Source organism: Rissa tridactyla, chromosome Z, assembly GCF_028500815.1.
Source record: "Rissa tridactyla isolate bRisTri1 chromosome Z, bRisTri1.patW.cur.20221130, whole genome shotgun sequence".
Classification (NCBI taxonomy): Eukaryota; Metazoa; Chordata; class Aves; order Charadriiformes; family Laridae; genus Rissa; species Rissa tridactyla.
In genome coordinates this window covers 32,028,554-32,045,414 of record NC_071497.1, presented here as the reverse complement: position 1 = coordinate 32,045,414, position 16,861 = coordinate 32,028,554, and the positions used below count along the sequence as shown (strand labels likewise).

The window sequence follows — 16,861 nt, the reverse complement described above, 5'->3', positions numbered from 1 at the left end:
AGGCAGCCCGTAAACTCTGCTCATCCTGCTGCTTTGTATGCTGAAGTATTTGATGGCTTGCCTTGGTAGGTGAGACAAGAAAAAGGGTTATGGATGAGGAGAGACAGGAAGCATCCTGCCCTTGCTTGTAAAGTTAAGACCAAAGGGGACCATACTGAAAACCAGGAAGGATACTCCTCCCTCCCCACTCTGCTCCTGAAGCAGGCTGTGCTTCCAGCCCATGTGGCTGGAAGAGACAATCCAGTGACTGAGATGAGGAAGAGGTGGCAGAGGCTGCTAAAGAGGACAGTGGGACTACATCCAAAGTGAAGCACCACTCAGTGAAAGAAAGAGTAGACGCATCAGGCCCTCAAGGTTTGAGTCAAACCCCATTGTGGCTGATGGAAAGCTTTCCATTCATTTGAGTGGAATAAATGAATGATTCATGACATATATTGTTCAGATGATAGTGAGTGAGCAGTTCCCTAAGACAGGAATGAATCAGAGAGGTGCAGGCTTAGGGTGTGTATGTGTATGAAGTCTTTTTTAGACACAGATTGCACTACAGGAAGCCTTTGATCTTCAAGAAAAATCTTACTTTGCCTTCAGCAACATTTCTGTTGTTACACTGACCTCACTTCTGCAACCAAACATGAATGACAAAATGGCTGGGCTGAAAAACACCAGGTTGAAGGAGGACAGTAGTGCAGGTCAGGACACTTTTTTATTTATGAAACACTGATCTCCTGACTTCCAGATTGATCAAATTAATTTTCCCACAAATTGTTTCCTATATTGAGCAAACCAGTATCCACCAAACGTCCTGCACCCAATCCAACAAATTGCTGAAGGACAGGACTTGTAGATACTCGTGTGCATGGGATTCATCAGGACCACTCACGTGTCAGAGGTAGCAACACACACTGATGCTTTGCAAACTTCTTCAGCAAGCAATGCAACTGCATTAGCAGTACACAGATCAAGGATGGTTTGTGCTGCTCCTAGCTACGTGTAGTAAAAGTAAAGTGCTTACAGCCGCCAGAGGTAGAATAATTAGTGATTATTCCTTTCCTTCTTTATTCAATTACTCAGCCAAATCCACCTATGCCTTAAATTGAGTACAGACACCCTTTTCCTGCTAACTGCATGTTTCCTTAGGCAACACTGGTATTGAAAGTTTCAGTTTTGTGTTGTTTCACCCTTATTACAATTCTACTTAACTGTGGTCATTCAGCCTTTGGTTTGTTCACCTCCCTGTTTCACTCCTCTCATTATTTTGAATATACTGGTAAGCAACCTCATTTTGACAACGCTTGTCTGAGAAACTTAAGTTCAACGGGTATTAATCTTCAGTATCTGCCATGCCTACCCAATTTTTTAAGATGCTTACTTCAATTTTATACTGAAGTTGTTCATATAAGTGTAACACAAATGTTTCTACCAAATTTGCCATGATCAATTAAATGCAAATTCCACTTAAGTTGTTCTGTAAATCTCAGTTACTGTGGTTATAATTTTCCCAAATTCATACACTAGGGGATGAATCTGTTTAATAAAGTGGGATGTTAATAAATTGTAAAGTGTTGTGGTAAAAGCAGTGTGAACATATTCAATCCATGTTTTAAAACTTTTCAAATTGCCACCTCTATATTCACAAAAATGTTATAAAAAATGAACATATTACAGTACAACTGTTCTTCCATTCAAACCTCTGTTGTAGAAGGCCAGTTTTTTTAAAAACCTATGGGGCTATGAGCAAGTTATTGGGATTCCATGTTGCTAATGAAATATTTTAAAAATTCGATCTGCTGAATTAGTTTATCACTGACTGCTAGACACATGCATAGATGCGTAAAAGAATTATTTTAATGACTTTTGAGTTAACAGTTTTCTTTGGAAAATATAGTTTTACCAAAATTATATGTTATGATTTTGGTTATTTTTAATCAGAAAATTAATGATTAAAATTAAATGTGTTGAAATACTCATAAGAATTTTTTACTTGCTCTTCTGAATAAAACCAAAACCCAATTTCAATATATCCAAGCTTTCACGAAATCAAAAGTGTGTTTTCCAGCAAACCTTATTTAATTAAACATAACATACTAATTTATGAAAGGAAACCTAAAATAAGAAGTGCCAAATTCATTGGTGGCCTCTTGTGGTGTGTTTTTAAGCCTTTAGAATAGGTTTAATTGGGTTTCATTGTATGGCTGGAGTGACCCCATATACCCATTGTTCCTGGGAAGATCAACTGAAAGCCATTGCATCTTGTTCTCTTACGTTTCTGAGGAAAGAAGAGAATAGAGAATGATTTATGTTCCCAAGACCACAGAGAAGAAAGTCATTCTGACAGTGGCAGGGAATGGGATTAACTGGATTTCAGTCCTCACCTGCAAGTGTATTTCTTAATAAACCAAAAAAAAAAAACAACCTACAGTATTCAAGTCTAAAAGTATTAAAGCTTTTTTTATCTTTCATATAAAATTTTTTGAGATAGGAAAAGGCTAGGTTGTCCTCTAGACACACAGTTCCTCATCTTTATAGCATCTAGTTCCAATACTTTGTTCCAGGTCAGTTCCCTGGTCTTCAAGGCCCTTCCCAGCCCTGACTTCAACCTTGAGTACTCAGTGAAGAAAAATGAGCTGCCAAAGAATGGTTGGTAGGGCAGGATGAAAGATGTGGCTGGAAGTAGGGAGACATGCCTTCCTTGACTTAAAATGGAGAGTAAGTGGGTCCTTCTTAGGCCATGAGGCTAGCCATCCCTGTTTGAAAGCAGATCCTTATGAAGGACTAGGGAAAGCTGCTCATTGGTGTGGTCCCCAAAGGCTGGATGTAAACGAGAGAGGAAAGACCTGGATGGCAGGCTAATGCCTGGTGGCAGTCAGCAAAGGAGCTGTAGGAAACATTGGGGATGCAGTAGAAGGCCCTGACAATAATATAGCTTTGCATTACTTAGTAGAAATAAGGTTGAAATTGTAAGGAAAATAGCCTGCACTGTGATCTTGATGTGGAGATTTATTTTTTTTTCTCTAGTGAAGGGACAAGCTGTCAGGCTACAGGAATTACTGCACTTACTACCTGAGAGCATTTGAGCAGCGCGTTTCTTCTACTGTTGAACTTTACACAGCAAGACGAAGAATTACTGCTATACAGTAGAACTTGTGTGTCTATTGCAATCTTTTTTTTATAATGCTTGTCCACAATGCTAAAATCTCCATTAAACTTGCTCTTGCTATTCTGGTTGGGATTCTAATTAAAAAAAAAAGAAAAAGTAGGGATACTGTGTGAGACTAATTAAAACTGAGAATTCCACTAAGTCAATGAAAAAAAAACAAAAAAAAACCCCACCCACCTTGTGATGTCTACTTGCAGTTAAGTTTCTTCATGAGGTATATCTACCTGTGTCACTGCAAATTTCTTATGTATTTTAGTGTTTTCTTCATATAATTTAATAGTGTAATGTGTAAAACAACCTAAAGCAAAAATAGTGGGATGTTGAAAACCATGAAATAAAGACTGCAGAAGAAAGAATGCCACCTTTGCCTGCTGTTTGCACAGATGTAAGTTGATGAACTCATTGATGCTTAAACTATGAAAAGGATTGAAAAGGAATGACGGGATTTCTTGATTTCATCAGGTAACATTAGAGACAGTGGAGTGTATTGGTGCCTTTATCACATAACTATCTCAGGAGCCAGGACTTCTACATCCATCTACTTGAAAGTTAGCAATGAGGGAAAGAAATAGACCTGTTCAACTTCTAACGTGCATTTTGGCCTCGACCTGTCCGTTGCTCAGTTTGTTCACGTTTGAACAAGGTTAGACATCCATGGACAGAAGAAACAAGTAGGATTTTGAGGCTGGCAAAAACAGAAGCATCCTGGTGGCAGGATGTATGTGGCTTGGCTGAAGAGTCTTGGCTGATGGGCAAAAGATCTGGAATCAGATGGGTTCCAGGGCTGAAATGACAGGAAGCCTTGAAAAAAATGAAAAGGTTTGGCAGGCTTCATATTCTAGGAGTGGAATAAGACTCCAAAACATGTTCCAAGATTTCTGCAACTGGGGCTGTGGGTCGGGCAAGACGATTAGTCTAAGGGCTTGTCTACACAGGAAATGGACTGGTTACATTGAAATAATGATACTGCTATAGCTTGGCTGGTCACTTTCCCAGTTAAACAAGTCCTTAGCAAGGCAAAGAAATCCTTATGAGAGAGGAAAGACACAAGGCTGGCTGTGCTTATCCATCAGAATGAACTGTGGCTATATCAAAGCCTGTTAGTCCAAAGATGGCTTTCAGTCCTGCTTGTTGGGGAAGACCAACGAAAACAACTTCTGGCAGATGGACATGTTAGCTAGGAAACTGGAGTCCTTCTGCCTTGTGAACACTAAGACAAGAGCTGTACATTTCACATGAATGGCTGTGTCCATCTCCTGTAACTCATACTTCCTCTGCTTGTGTTCCCAAGGGATGAACAGGAATTGTTTAACTTAAAGGAAAAAGAGGATGGATATTTGAAAAAAAACTTGTAGAATACTAAAGGGCTGTGGACTGACGGTCGGTCAGTGCAATTCTGTAGTGTTTGATGAAACAAAACTAGTTAACACTAGACCTGTAAGCCAGGGAGTGTAAGATCAAGAGTGAGAAAGACATTTAGAGCTCCGTGCCTCCTCACCAGCAAACCACACATGAGCTGGTCTGCCAAAGGATTCTTGTTGCCATGAAATTACATGGCAGCTTGATTTTACACTGAAGATATTGAAATCTGTGATTAACTAGCTATGAAGGAAATTAATCATTCAGTACATGAATTCCAGGTACAGTAAAGTAGATAGGCAAACCAATTAATTTATTGGAGTCCCTATGTTTTTTTTAGTATGCCATGGGTTCTTGCACTGGCAATTCCCACCTGCAGCTTGAAAGTTGTCAAGAGGGAAAATAGATATCATTGCAGATCTGGACTTTCTCACCTGGAGGGCACAAGAAACACTTTGAAATTAGGGAATAAAAACTTCAGAGGGCTTCTGCAAAATGATCAAAAGAGAAACAGTTAAAAATGTGGGGCCAGCTCTAAAGATTATGATTAAGTTAGAAGGTGAAGAATGACAATTTAAGAACATATGGAGATGAATGCAAAAGTTCAAACCCTTGGAGCTATTGCTCCAGGCTCTCTGCAGATTCAGAAGGACCAGCATCAGCTGGTGTTTGAGGTACATTTATCTGAATTATCTGGTACATTTATCAGAATTTCCTTTGCAGTCACAATTACTAGAAATAGATTACACAACATGCACACTTGGACCTTGCAGAACCACTGGGCATCAGGGAGAAGCTCCCATAGGCAACAGCACCTGCATCAAAAAACACCACCTGAGAACAGAACAGGCAAGCAGCGACAACTATGATAATCCAGTCTAGAGCAATTTTCAGTGCAAATTCAACTGAAATGGATCTAACCAGCTGCAGCATAGACCTGATTATATCCTCCGCATATGTAATCCACCTACTTTTCTTTCTCAGAAAGGGCTGCAAACTTGCTGTTGCCCTCAACTTTTGTATCCAAAACATGAATTCTTACTGTTTTCCCTGAAGTTATTAATTTCTTTGTGGCTGTTCTGGAAACCCTTGGCTTGATTACCTTTACTGCAGTCACTATTCTGCTGTATTGCCTGATACCCACTATGTCCCCTTAAATCTGTCCCATATACTACTGCCAAATATTAGCCTGCCATTCCAGCTACATCTCAGTGCTCTCCTAAATCCCCTTCTCTGGTTACTACTTACAACCGTGTCACATTTGAACTTTTCTTCTTTTTTTTTTTCTTTCTTACTTTTGCCCTCCTCTTCCCCTCACTCCTTTCCCCTTCCCCTTTCCTTTCCTCTTCCCCTTTAAACAGCACCTTGCTTTTCTTTGTCACTTGTATGCTTTACCCCCATCCCTCCCTTATTTTTAAGGACTAGACATGGCTGAACTCCCTATTGCTTGCAGTACCATTACCAGAAGGACCAGGAAAGTGGAACTGTTGAACTAGGCATTGTACATGTGTCATAACAATCTCTTCTATTTGGCTATTAAAATCAGAGCGTTCTCCCTACATTGGCTATATTTCCTTTGTTTTCTCTTCCAAGCCTTTCCTTAAGGTACATTTTCCACAATAAATTTTCTCACTCATCAAGTGTGTGTGTGTGTGTATAAAGATTTCAAGACCTAGAGCAGAAATCATGCTAACATAATATAACTAACATATCTGCTCAATCATATCACTTCTCATTACATTCCATGTCAAGTTTTGATGCTCGGCATGTTTTACTATTAGAATAGTAAGTACCAGCTTGATTGCAGCAATATCTTTTGTAAGACTACACAGAAAAGAGTACCACCCACTTGCAGTTGTCAGATTTTCAGATAAATTAGTTCATTACTGAGGAAATGATGGCTTTTTTTCTGCCATCTTCTTTTGAAATTAATTCAAATATTAATATATTGATTGGACAGGTGGCATTTACATAGAGACTGATATGTATAAATAATTGTTACCTTTCTGAAGACAGAACGGGATGCTGAAATGTTTTTGTAATTATAGGTGAGGATTTTTTCCAAGTGTACTGGTACTATTTATGGACTTCCTTTTGTGTTTTTCTTTGTGTCTTTCTTTTGTCCTACCTTCTCCCTATTAATGGGATCCACCCAGTCACCTTGAAGGCTGAAATGTAGCCTTCTTTCCATAAAAGAGCTTGAAAATCCTGATACTGAAATAGTGCCGTCAAAAAGAAGCAAAACACACCAAGCCATTTCCACATGTTAGTGTAGAAACTCTATTATGGGCAATCTCAAGACTGATAAGAATGGACACAGGTTATGAAATACATTTTGAAATCTACACTACAGCACCTGCCTTCTTACATATGCGGTCATCCTTCATGACAATACGACTGCCCACCTCTGACTAGATGAGTATTTAATGGACATTGTAAATATAAATTCACATTACAAATGGTGTGTCTTCAATTCTAGAGGACACAACAGCTAACTGTAAAGATGAAAACTGGAAACAATGTGTTTTTCATAAATGGCAAAACACTAGTATAGATGAGATATTACAGAAGAAAGGCTCCTTTGAAATATAGTGTATTGAAATAAATTAATGCAGAGAGAAACTCAGCAAAATGCTACAGTTTAAAATGTAGGAAGTGAAGGTGGGCATTAGGAAACTGAGTAACTCTGGAGAGATCAGAAAGGGTAGCCGAAATGAAATGTAAATTTTAAAAACAGAGTAACACTTTATATCAATGTATCATAGTGAAAACATCAATGAAGAAAAACATGTAATTTCAGTATGTAACGCCTACAAGTAAAAAGAGAAATACCTAAACTATTGAAAGTAAATGGCAAAGATTATTAACCCAATTAGATGCAAGAATGAGTCAGGCAGAAGGTTTAAATTAGCAGTATATCCATTGAAGTCAATGAAGCCAGCCAAATTACATCAGTTGAGGATTTGGCTGATCATGTGGAGATGTGGAATGGAAAAAAAAAGTGCCATAAATACATGGGAGTAGAAAAAATTTTAGTAGAAAAGGTGCCATAAATACAAGGGAGTAGAAAATATTTTAACATATATAAATAGACAGCAGATGGATGAGGAAGACCTTCATTTTTTGTTGGTCAGAAACTTAAGATCATGAGGAAAGTCTTCAATGGCACTCATCAAAATATCTCCAGATTAGCAGTAGCAGTGACACACTCACAGATAGGAAAGGCGTGCCCAAAACACATGGTGTTATTAGAAGAACAGAGTTTTGGCATGCACTTCAGCAGTGTTCAACTTTCTTCAGTGTGCATCCCTACGCTCACAGGGAAAATGAATTGGAATTGACCCATATGTACAACTGGGACTTCAGCAAAAGCTGAAGATGAAACAACTTCATTAGGAAATAAAACTGTAAACTGAAGTAGTTCAAAAGTAGAAGATAAAATGCATTGTTTCCTTTTTATATCTTCAAAGACATGCAAGATGGGAAATCAACTATGCCTGAAATGCTTCCCTGGGAAATGAAAATACCTACTGGAGTTGCTTCAAAAAATGAAACTTGGGCTAAATTTGTAATGTATCAATAAAAATGTCATCAAACTGCATATACCAGACAGATTATTCAGCAGTACCAGGCACTTCCCTACAAAGCCAGAGTTCGCCTTGTTCAATTTTATGGTGAGTCTAGAAAAATTAGATATCAGAAATACTGGCTAGGAAGTGGAACTCAAATCTATCAGAGGCTGTATATTATACAGGTTGAATAGGACATGCAGAATAAAAAATATTTGACTGGTATTTGAGAGCTTAAGTTTTAAAAATACTGGAGTGCTAGAGAGACAGATCAAGAGGTGCAAGTGTTGCATTTAGATCTTAAAAAAAAAGTTGGGGGGGAAACGCATTTTTCAAGGGTTATGCAAGTAAGAATAGCTTTGTATTGAATTGCAGAAATCTAGCAAAATATACACGGTGGGGGAACTGGAAAATGACCAGTAAATATAGTCAGAGACTATTTGTATCCGACTACTAAATTTAAAATCATTTCACAAATCACTCAGTACCTATCTCTTCTGAAGACAAAATCAAACTGGTTCTCTCTTGAAGGCTTCTTAGTAGCGAATACAATATAATGTTGGGATATACTGTTCCTATACTAACCAGCAAAGAGTTGTCATGATCCAGAAGGTCAGATGTTGTAAAGCGACTGCAGTTTCAATCTCATTGACTCCAGGAAAACCACGCAAAAGTTAAATGAATCCAGCTGTGTCTTTGGAAGGACTGAATTTCATAAAACTTAATTTGCACTTATAGCAAAGGGTATTTTGCTTCTTCAAAAGTGCAAAGTGAATTTAATTAAGATTCATGGTCACTGTTTTTCACCAGTAAGAAGTGAAGCAGGATGTGCCTTTAGTTATTTAGCAAACCCTTGTCATGGTAATTACAGCTTTCCCAAAAATCAGTTTGTTGCCTGTCTTCTGGTGATGGATAAAACACCCTTTTGACTAGACTGCACTTTATTCTTTTATTAAATCAAATCGATCATTGAAAAGAGGATTGATTACTCATTGAATTCATGAGTACTTGAATTCATGAATTCATAATCATTGAAATCATGGATTACTCATTGGATCATTGAAAACTGATGTATTACTTACTAAAGATTTAGGGCCATTTGTGATTCATGTTTCAGTTACTAAGGATGTGCTCTGTTCGGTTCCAACCCAGTTGATTTTAACACTGAAAGAATTTTTTTCATTAGCTCTACTGGGAGTTTGACTGGGCTCTAAACACAAGGTTTTCTGCTGCCTGCACTTTTTAGTGTTTAGGTTGGAGAAGTGGTGACCCGTGGGACACAGCAAATCCACGCTTAAGTCTAGCATAGCTTTCCAACACCATATACTCATTATTCTTGACTCACGCCTAAATTAAAAGGTTTTGGAGCGGGACAGGTTCTCTTTGTAAAGTGACTTCTTGGTTCCTGGTCCTGGTGTAGAGTTTCTGAGGAAGATGGGGACAAGTATAAAACATAACCATGAATTTACCCAAATGTCTGACTGCTGAAGATTCAGTTTTCTCAAAGGAGCAAAAACTGTATTTCTAACACTTGGAACTTACACATCTGTCAGATAAGGACGTGACTTCCAATACCCTGCCTGGTCAACAGTATAATTCTCTTAAACAACCTAAAAGTATATCTTTCTATTGGTCTGCAACATTCTGAGGTGTCCTTGCAGATAATAAAGTGATCTTATAGTGAAGAGCTTGCTCTTGCAGATTTCAGAAATTGCCAGACTGACAGGAATAAAACATTCCCCAAATATTTATGAGCAGGCTGAAAGTTTTAGGTTTTAATAGAAGAATTTTCTGAAGAGTTCTTCAGAGCCTAGATTTGGATTATTTATACGTAAACACTTTTGAATCCACTGTCCTCTATAAGAGTATTTGCTAAAAGAAAAATTTGCTGATTAGATATCCCTTGTCTTTCATGGATCAGAGTGGGATTTCTCTGCCTCCAACCAAACAGTTTCTCCTCAAACTCCTTCACAACAAGGAAACCCTTGGAGGTTAAAGAAATAAGTGAGTTGCCAGGGTAAAGGTCAGAACAGCACATTTCTAATCTTCTTAGATAGGAAAGTGAAATTCTCTCAATAGCTGCAGAACATAATATTCTAGAGAGGCAGTGATATTCAGCTCTCCAGTGAGCTGATACAATGCTCGCCTCTTGCATAAGGGCTGCAAAACCTTGCTCTGGTAGGGTAAAATAGCCATGAAGAAGTGGAGCATAAATAGGAAGTTCACTCAAACTTGTTGCAGGAAAAGGAAGAAACTCTTCCAAATCTGGGGAGGAAAAAAAAAGAAGCCACTTTCAGTTCTGTGAGGGGACATTAACAACACTGCCTCACTGCTGATTATTTATAAAGAAGTGTGTTTTCGCTGTCTTATTTTCCACACTGCTTTCTTAATGTCTCCTGCTCACTAAGGCTGCGTTCACTGTCCATGCTAAATGTACCAGGGTTTCCCATCCTGAGGAACTAATTAGAGCCCATAGAGCAATGAGTTTGGGTGAAAAAAATAAAAATAAAAAATGGGAAAGCAAAATAGCACCATCTTGAGCTTCTGCAGTCTGCTCACCTCTCTCCCTGTGGCCTTGCGCCATGGGGCACACTGTGCAGCCCCACCAGCTTCCAGTGGCTGCAGGAGTGGGATGCAGGTGTCAGGCAGGGCCAGTAAACCCGAATCATCGCACACCAGCGAAGACCTGGCCTGAGGATGAGGCACTTGGGCCTGGGCTGGTCAGTTTTTCTGGGTGAGAGAAGATGCAGCCAGTCTGAGAGGCTGGCAAATGTTTCTTCCCCAGCCCCAGGCCCTCCTTCACCTGATGGAACATTGTCCATCCACCTCAGGTCAATGGCGAGGGGTGTGCTAATTTATTCTTTAAAACCAAGAACACCCCTTTCCCGTGGCTTCAGCCAACACGGCAGTGGTACACAACCCCTGCTGGGCAGACGGACAGAAGCTGAAATCCCCTCTCACCCCACGCTACCCCGGAGAGGAGCGGGGGTGCTGAGCCCCACCGTGGCTCCATCTCGGATTCCCCGGTTCCGGCCGTGCTGCCTGGCAGAGGAGATATCGGCGCCCGATGTCCTCTGGCGTCCCCGGCGACCCAAATGCCAGCACCCAGAGAGGTGCAAACTATCTTCATTGCCCCTAATGGGCTGTTAACCCGCCGGGGTAATTAGGACCAGGGGGCTGTCACCACGGTTAACCTCTTTATTGCCGGGCACGGCACCGGGGCGAGCCAGGGGGGCTGCCCCGCAGCTAAAGCCCTCCCCCGCCCGCCCATCAACCCATGGAGGATCCTGCACCCCCCGGACTTGCCCGCCTCGCCTCCACTGGACTTAGCAGCCAGAAGCGCCAGTTCCTGCGCGAAACCAGCGGTCCGTGGACACGGGGTGCTCCAGGGAGGCTTCCCCCTCTCTTTTCCTGGTGGTTGCTCCTTGGTTGGGGCTGTCTCAGCTCAGCATGTCCACCTCGCCGCTGTCTTTCCCCGGCGGCGCTCAGAGCACGGTGGGGATGACAGAAAGCCTGCGGGAGGAAGTTATGGACCACCCGACCACTAGGGAGAAGCCTCCCGCCCCGCGCCCCCCGGCACTGTTCGCCCCATCGCCGGAGTTCGTCTGGCCTCCCGACCTCCTCCCGGAGAGAGTGCCCGGACACCAGCGCTCCCCGCCGGAGCACGGGGGTCCCCCACGGGACCGGCGCAGGAGGCGCCCCCCAATCCCCCGCCAACGGACGGGGCGATAGGGCGGGAAAACATGTCTAGGCTACCTCCACCAAGATACATTTTTTTTTCTTCCTTTCTCTCTCTCTCTTTTTTCTTCCTTCTTTTCTTTTCTTTTCTTTTCTTTTCTTTTCTTTTCTTTTCTTTTCTTTTCTTTTCTTTTCTTTTCTTTTCTTTTCTTTTCTTTTCTTTTCTTTTCTTTTCTTCTTCTCTTTTCTTTTCTTTTCTTTTTTCTTTTTTCTTTTTTTTTTCTTTTCTTTTCTTCTTTTCTTTTCTCCTTCCTTCCTTCCTTCCTTCCTTCCTTCCTTCCTTCCTTCCTTCCTTCCTTCCTTCCTCTTTCTTTCTTTCTTTCTTTCTTTCTTTTTCTTTCTTTCTTTCTTTCTTTCTCTTTCTTTCTTTCTTTCTTTCTTTCTTTCTTTCTTTCTTTCTTTCTTTCTTTCTTTCTTTCTTTCTTTTTCTTTCTTTCTTTCTTTCTTTCTCTTTCTTTCTCTTTCTCTTTCTTTCTTTCTTTCTTTCTTTCTTCTTCTTTCTTTCTTTCTTTCTTTCTTTCTTTCTTTCTTTCTTTCTTTCTTTCTTTCTTTCTTTTTCTCCCTTTCTCCCTTTTTTCCTTTCCCCCTTTCTTCCTTTCTCCCTTTCTTTCTCTCTTTTTCCCTTTCTCTCTTTCTTTCTCTCTTTCTTTCTCTCTTTCTTTCTCTCTTTCTTTCTCTCTTTCTTTGTCTCTTTCTTTGTCTCTTTCTCCCTTTCTTCCTTTCTCTCTTTCTCCCTTTCTCCTTCTTTCATTCTTTCTTTTCCCCTGAAGTCTGATGCCCACTCCTCCCAAGAGCGTTCATTTTTAAATGGGATTGTTTCCTTGGAGGGTGGCTGGTCAGAAGTCAGGTGTTTTGGGGTTTGTGGTTGTGGAGTTGCTCTATTTTCCCTTTAAAAAAAAATAAAAATTAAATGTAATGCTGAGAGACAAAGAGGTAAATTATCTGCCTTGGTGTTGATGGTACGTCAAAGATTGCAAAGCCCAGGCGCTCTCTTCCTGCAAAGAGGATGATTTATAGAAAATTGCAGGCAGAACACACGCACATTCTGGCAGCCGTAAAGACAGTCCCTCCCTTTTCCTTAATGTTCTTTTATCAGCTTCTTAGGAGGTGTCCGCTTCATTTGTCTGCATGAAACCAGTAGTCTTAGTAGGAATCCCCAGTTTTGATGTTTTTTCCCCTTTTCCTTAAGAAGGATTCTCTAAATCCAACAGTGCTCCTTCTGCCCAGATAATATCCTTCCTCCTATTTCTCACAGCACTTGTTTGGGGCGAGGAGGGGGGGAGCGGAAAGAGAGGAGAGGAGGAGGAAGATCTTTCTCCTGTTTAGTGATTAACTTGCACGGCTCAAAGAAACAGATTTAATGGGACAGATCCTGCCTGCGTGCTTTGTACTCACGGCAGTCTTGCGGATGGGAAGATCGGAGACTGCATGGGTTTAATATTTGACTAGTACCTGGGCGACCAATTTTTGTTATTTTACTTTATTGCTATCGTTAGAATTTCTGCATTTGGTCTTCAGCTGAGCTGGGAGAGTGCAGACAAGGAAGTTCTATCATGCCTAACCTCTCCCAGAGCCAGTAAAATCTGGACTCTTTTTAAGAAGATCATCTCAGCCTCACCACTCACATAAAACTTCCTCGGAGCAGGGGAGGGATCTCCCCCTTCACCCGAACCGGAGCTTTGTGGTTCTAGTCTCTCTTCCACCCATGCAAATTGCAGCGCTTGAGGGCTGGAGAAATCCCAGTGATGTTCCAATACCAGTCATGCCCTTGTGCTCAAATTGATTTTGCCTCACTCCCTTGTATTGATTTTCTGAGTCTGCACATAACCCCTAATCCAGCCCCCCCCACTTCCCCCGTCCCCCCCGTCCCCCCCTTCCAGTGCTAGACATAACCCTAGAAAGAATCTGACCTGGTGCTGTAGGAAGACTGGAGCGGGGGAGGGCGGGGGGGGGGGGAATGTCGAGCAAAAGTAGCTCAGCACAATGCTTAATAGAAACGAGACGAAATGAAAATGCAGGCTACAGCCGCTTTGTCTTTGCTTGCTTGCCTTCATCACCAAGACACCTTTCTTTGTGAGCCTTGATCGTTAGTTTCCACGGTTTTAAATAATCAGTCACAAAGGACCAGACAACTAGGTGCTAGAAGGCATAAAAGTTATTTTAAGTAGAATTATTTATTTTATTTTCCAGCCAAAAACGTTTCACCAATGTAGGAAGTGCTTTTGGTGCTCGGTAGTACAAGCTCTCTTTTCTCCTAAATGCTTGTGAGAAATAAAAAACCTGGAGATGACTGTCTTTATTTCCGGGAGTAGACTTCAAAATACGTGCCAGAAATGGACAATTCGAGTCTCCTTTCTCCACATCAAATGCGAGCTGGAAGGGGGATTAAAAACCAACCACGTGGTAGATCTGGTTTTATACTTTGCAACCTCCAGCTCCATTTATGTTCTTTACCCTGCTCAGGGAAGATTAGCCTCTAGATGGATGTGTCTGAGGGATCACCTCAGGGGCAGATCTGCATGCAGAAACCGGTTTTTGCCATGGCTGGAAGAGAGCTATGACCTAGCAGAGCGCTCCATCCGAGCGGCTCCCCCAGCATCGCAGGAGCAGCTGAGCGCTCCTGCACAGGAAGCTTTGTGAAGGCAACAGCTTGGAAGGGGAAGCTCTTCAGATCTTTCCCCCTTCTTCTCTTCCTCCCTGGCCTGTGAGTGATTCAGTGTCCCAAACCTTAACTTTTTGTTACCACCTTCCTCCTCTTAATCTCCTTCATCTTCAACACCTCCTCCTCTATCACTACCATCTTCTCCTCCATCTGTCTGCCTCCTGGATCTCTCTTGTTTGCTTGCTTTCCCCCCTCCTCTTCCACCTCCCTCCCTCTCTTTCTTCTTGCCTTTTCCTCCTCTCTTTTCTTCTCTTTTCTTTCTCTTTTTCCTTCTCTTCCCCTACACGTTGTTGTTGTTGTTAGAAAGGATTCTTGCACCCCCTGGTGCTCTTGCGTTTTGTGTGGTAGGAGAGGAGATTGTCTTCTTTCTCTCTCTCCCTCTGGTTGCTCATTATTCAGAGAGAGACACAGAGGGTGAGTGAGAGAGAGAGAGAGAGACGGATATCTCAGGTCATCTGCAGCTGCAGCAAACCAGTGAAGGAGAGAGAGAGAGAGAGAGGGAGAGAGAGAGAGGGGGGGAAAAGCAGGGAAAGATGGCGATCCTCCATTGCTGAGACCTGGCAAGGAGCACATGAGACTCACAAAACAACTTCCACAACAATAACAAGAAGAAGAGCTAGGCAGAGAGGAAGAGGAGAGGAGGCAGCAGCAAGAGCAGCAGTGCCGGGACGCTCCTGTAAGTTCTCGCAATTAAAACCCATCTCCGGTTTGGCATTGGAGAGATCATCTCTCGTGTGTGTGTATATATATTTATTTTTTTTTGTTTGGTCTTTTCCGTCTTTCTTTCTTTCCACCACCTTCCTCTGAAATCCATTCATTCGGTCAACGGAGGAAGGAGGAAGAAAGAAAGAAAGGAAGGGGAAAAAAAAAGAGGAGAGAGGGGAGCGAGAGCGGGGTGTTTTGTTTGAGAGAGAAGTCTCTTGCATGGAGGAGGAGAAGAGGAGGAGGTGCTGGTGGTGGTGGTGGTGGTGGTGGGAGGAGGAGGAAGGCGGTTAATTAATTTTTTGTTGTTGCAAGGGGGGGATATGGGGAGATAAGTGAGATATCAGCCGAGCTTTCGGGGTGGGGGGTGCCCGAGAGGAGATGTGTGTGTGTGCGAGGTCTGGATGGTGCTGTGCGTGTGGACTTGGATCAGAGACGGGAGAGACACGGAGGAGAGAAAAGCTCCGTGCTGGCACGACCCAGGCAATCGGGTGACCTCTTTCTTCCTTCCTTCCTTTTCTTTCTTTCTTTCTTTCTTTCTTTCTTTCTCTCTCTCTCTCTCTCTCTCCCTTTTCCTCTCCTTCTCTTTCTCCTCGTCTTCTCTCGCTGCCCTCCTCCTCGCCGCTGGTGAGGCTGGTCCCTCACCCCAGCGGTGGTGCCCCCACCGCGGATCTCCTGGAGTTGGGATGCGGGGGTCCCCGGCGGCGTCGGGGCTGGGAGGCTGGTGGTGCCCGCAGGAGGTTGCTTGGAGGAGGACAGCGTTCAGCTGGAGAGCAGGAGCCATTACACACGCTTGTGCTCTCCTTTGAGAGAAAGAGAGCGAGAAGGGAAGAAAGGAAGGGGAAGGAAGGAGCCCACTTCTTGCTCAGTTCCCCGATGTCCCTACCTTTAAACCAGGCGAGGGAGAAGGCGCTTTCTCCCCTGCCCCTTTCTCAACCACCCGGAGCAGCTTTCTCCCTATCTCTCCCCCTCTTTCCCTTTCTTTATCTCCCTGTCCTCCATTTGCAAGCTGTCTGCTTTGGTTCCAGTCCAGGCTCCACAACACAAAGCTTCTCCTCGCTCTCGCACACATGCACACACAGAGTCTACAGGCTCTTTATGTCTTCTGGAGTAACCTTCTTCTCCCCCCCCCGCCCCGCTCTTAGTATTGTGGTTTCTATTCTCCACAGAGATCCTCCTGGAGCTTCATGTAGTTGTGATCTGATAGGATTTCTCCCCCCTTCACCTCCCTCTTTAGGGTGAGAAAAAGGAAAAGTTTCATTCGTTTTTCTGGTGTTTGGAAGGAGAAAGACCTTCAAGTTTGAGTGCTTTCTGCTGCTGCTTTTGTGTGTGTGTCTGTGGGGGTCTGTTTGTCTCATGAAGCTGCTTGCATGTCTAAGAGGAAGTGACTAGTTTGGCAGAGAGCTGTGATCTGAGTCAGGTAAGCCATGTCATGTTCTCTAGCTCCACCAGAAAATGGAGGAGAGAGAGAGTAGACAAAGCTGAGATGGGAAGTGCTCCTAACGTCGTGGATGTCTCTCCATGTTTTGAAGCTTTGCTGGCAGTAGCTGGTTTAATCATGATTTTTTCCCCTAAGGTTTCTTCAGTTTTTTCAATGTACAGCATTGTGATGGGTCTTCTCTCTGACTTCATGCTATCAGGAAATAAGGATTGGAGGAAATTGCTCAGATTCTC

General features: G+C 42.5%; 1 protein-coding gene across 8 annotated transcripts in view; it reads left to right on the top strand.

Annotated features, from left to right (window-relative positions):
- Nucleotides 1-14,539: 14,539 nt before the first annotated feature.
- Nucleotides 14,540-16,861, top strand: part of ZNF462 (zinc finger protein 462) — a 90,709-nt gene continuing 88,387 nt past the window's right edge. For 4 of the 8 annotated variants that reach the window (XM_054185355.1, XM_054185364.1, XM_054185363.1 and 1 more), the window contains exon 1: nucleotides 14,540-15,161. The gene's annotated coding sequence lies outside the window, so the exon portion shown is untranslated. Of the gene's footprint in view, nucleotides 15,162-15,188; nucleotides 15,433-15,615; nucleotides 15,679-16,861 lie in introns of those variants that run through there. The other 4 variants (XM_054185360.1, XM_054185359.1, XM_054185357.1 and 1 more) reach the window with 3 other exon arrangements.